This window comes from Prionailurus viverrinus, chromosome D3 (genome assembly GCF_022837055.1).
Source record: "Prionailurus viverrinus isolate Anna chromosome D3, UM_Priviv_1.0, whole genome shotgun sequence".
In the NCBI taxonomy this organism is placed as follows: domain Eukaryota; kingdom Metazoa; phylum Chordata; class Mammalia; order Carnivora; family Felidae; genus Prionailurus; species Prionailurus viverrinus.
The window spans coordinates 70,680,274-70,683,408 of NC_062572.1; the positions used below are offsets into that span (position 1 = coordinate 70,680,274).

The 3,135-nt window shown below is 45.0% G+C and overlaps 1 long non-coding RNA gene across 1 annotated transcript; it reads left to right on the plus strand.

Moving 5' to 3' along the window:
• The first annotated feature begins 276 nt into the window (after positions 1-276).
• On the plus strand, positions 277-1,908 carry LOC125149707 (uncharacterized). The gene is made up of 3 exons (XR_007146020.1): positions 277-412; positions 554-685; positions 1,804-1,908. It is a non-coding gene; the product is annotated as an uncharacterized LOC125149707 (long non-coding RNA).
• The last annotated feature ends 1,227 nt before the right edge of the window (positions 1,909-3,135 follow it).

The window sequence follows — 3,135 nt, forward strand, 5'->3', positions numbered from 1 at the left end:
GACAGTGCCAAGAATCCCCTGGGGCACAGAACTGCCCCTAGTGAGTACCACTGAGCTACAGCATAGACGCTTAAAGCCTTTAATGCCACGTGTCAAAGTTTCAAAGCTTTACTGCCACGTGTCAAAGTTTTCAACTACTGGCCCAATTGCGATTCAAGATCGCAAATGATATGTTGAACGGGATCTAGCAAGCGGTGTCTCGCACATTGTGTGTTGAACGGGGCGTGATAAGACCAGCTTACTGGTTCCGCAGCCCAGGGCAGGCTAACCGTCCTTCTGGAGGCTTATAATTGCTAACCAAAAGTACAGCAAAACGGCAGAGGCTTCTGTTAACGGCAGCTGTGCTCTGAAGATAAGGACGATAAAACGCCAGCCAGCGAGGAGAGCTCTTTGGAGGGAAATTTGCAGTGTGGTAAGGCCCATGGAATGTTTTTACTTTCCTTTTATCGGAAGCTTCAATAAATCAAGCTGTTGGTCTAGGAACGTACGGATATAGGCAAGATCTCCATGGAAAACCTGAGTTCAAATATTCTGTCGTATTGTTCCCGCACAGCTTTGAACTATCCCAGGAATCCCAAACTGGTGTTTCTCAGCCTGCCTGTCACCCCCAGGAGCAACGTGAGCAGCCTTTGTTGGACCTGGAGTGTTGCTTTTGGTATCCTTCCCTGAGAGGTACAGTCCGGCGGTAAGTCTCTGGCCCTGCCGGCCTCCTGTGCCAAGGCACCGGGTGACGTGGATTCTAAATAGGCAAGAGGCTCATACTTGCATCCGCCAAAGACCCTCAACAGGTCCCGCTCATTGTAGACCTTCCTTATATTACAGACATTCTTGCATTAAATGGTTCGTGAGTGAAGGGAAAAAGCACTTTACCGTGAGTCAAGAACTTGAGATCCGGTCCCAACTTCACCATTTCCCTTTTCTGGATCTCGCTTTTCTTGTGCGTAACGTGATAGACTTGGACAACGCGACTTCTGAGTCTGCTTTTAGCTTTGACCTTCTCTATTTCTGGTCATGTCCATGATGCTTGAACAGCTTTCAACACTCATGTATTGTGGGCACCCAGGAAGCGGTGCAGGCAGATGGTGTCCCCCAAGAGCACACAATCTGGATGCATAAAACACTAAGGATTTAAGGCCAGATTCCGGGGGTCTGTGTCCTCATAAGCTGTGTGACCATCCCAGAGTTATTTAAATACTCAGTTTCCTCGTCTATAAGATGGACATAACCATAGTACTTAGTCACAAAATGAGTAATGTCCTTAGAACAACGCCTGCCACATAATAAATTTCCATTACCAATAAGCTATTAACCTTACTACAATGCAGCGTGGTCAACCTCATAGCAAAAGCATAAACAATTCTTGGGAGGCCTAAGTGAGGAATGCTACCTGGGCAATCCAGGAAGAATAGACTGTGTGCAGTGCTGTGACCCTAACAAAGGAAAAGGCTCAGAAACCAGCAACAGTCAAGCAAACCCAGTTTCCCAGCGTCCCATGTGGCTTTGCCTGAGCCAGCGGGCTATTGTCCAGAGGTGGGGAAGCTTGGCTCTCTGATGTGTCCTCCCCACCGTGGCCCGAGCTCAGGCTCTCTTTGGGTCACTCTAGACTAATGCAGCTGGGAACAGCTGCTTTCAGGGAAAGGTCAGCTGTATGTTGAAAGGATGGAATTTCCTAGCATTTTAATTGTTTATGGTGAACAAATGACCAATGATTCAGAGAAATAATATCTATTACTCATGCTGAAAAGACCTGAAATTTCTGTATGATCTTAGTGAACGCAAAGTCATAACTGTCTTTCACACCAGGCACAGCTCAAACACCTCAAATCTGGAGAACTGACAGAACTGAGCCTAATGGCCGTTCACCAACAGACTTGTTGGTCCCCGAGAAGGGGCACTGGTACGTCCAGGTAAGTGATGAATCCTAAATTTCTCTGGACTTTGGGCTTTCTTTTGGCTCTTCATTGAATGTAACTATCAAGTGCCAAGACAATTAATGGGGAAAAGGACAGTCTTGTCAACAAATTGTGCTGGGACAACTCAATAGCACATGTGACAGATGACATTGGATCCTACTTCACACCATATACAAGAATTAAATAGGATCAAAGGTCTAAACGCATGATCTGAAATTATAAAACTCTTAGAGAAAGCATAAGGGGTGCCTGGATGGCTCAGTCAGTTAAGCATCCGACTTCGGCTCAGGTCATGATCTCACGGTTGAGGGTTCGAGCCCCGTGTTGGGCTCTGTGCTGACAGCTCAGAGCCTGGATCCCGCTTCAGAGTCTGTGTCTTCCTCTCTCTCTGCCCCTCCCCAGCTCACGCCCTGTCTCTCTGTGTCTCTTAAAAATAGATAAATGTTAAAAAAAAATGGGGCAATGGTTTTTTCACTGTGACACCAAATAAATGCACAAGTGACAAAAGAAAAAAATAGATAAATTGGATATTATCAAAATTAAAAATGTTTGTGCCTCAAAGGACGCTATCAAGAAAGTAAAAAGACAGCCTACCGGCTAGGAGAAAATGTTTTCATTTTCTTGCAGCAGCATTGTTTCTAACAGCCAAAAAGTGGAAATAGACCAAATGCCCATTCACTGAGCAGTGGGTAAACAAAATGTGGAATATTCATCAAAGGATGGGATATAATTTAACTTTTTAAAAAAAGGAATGAAGTGCTGCCACATGGATGAACTTTGAGAACGTCATGCTAAGTGTAAAAAGCCAGGCAGAAAAGGGCACATATTATATGATTCCATTTTTGTAGAATGTCCAGAATAGGCCAACATAGACAGAAAGTGGATTGGCAGTTGCAGAGGCCGGGGCAGGGGAGGGGTGCAGAGTGAGTGCTGGTGGGTCCGCAGTTCCTTTATGATGATGAAAATTATCTGGAACGTGGTAGTGATGATGGTTGCACAACCTGGCAAATACCATAAAAACCACGGAACTGTACCCTTTAAAAGGGTCAATTTTATGGTATGTGCATTATACCTCAATAAAAATAAGGAGCTATCAAGTGACTTTTTGCCCCTGCCTACCATACCTTTCCACTCCCTCCTTAGTCTTTTTTTCAACTGCATTACCTCAAGCCAAGTATCTCTCTTCTGTACTCTGCAGTTGATTGTCTTTAAAGTGGCAGAA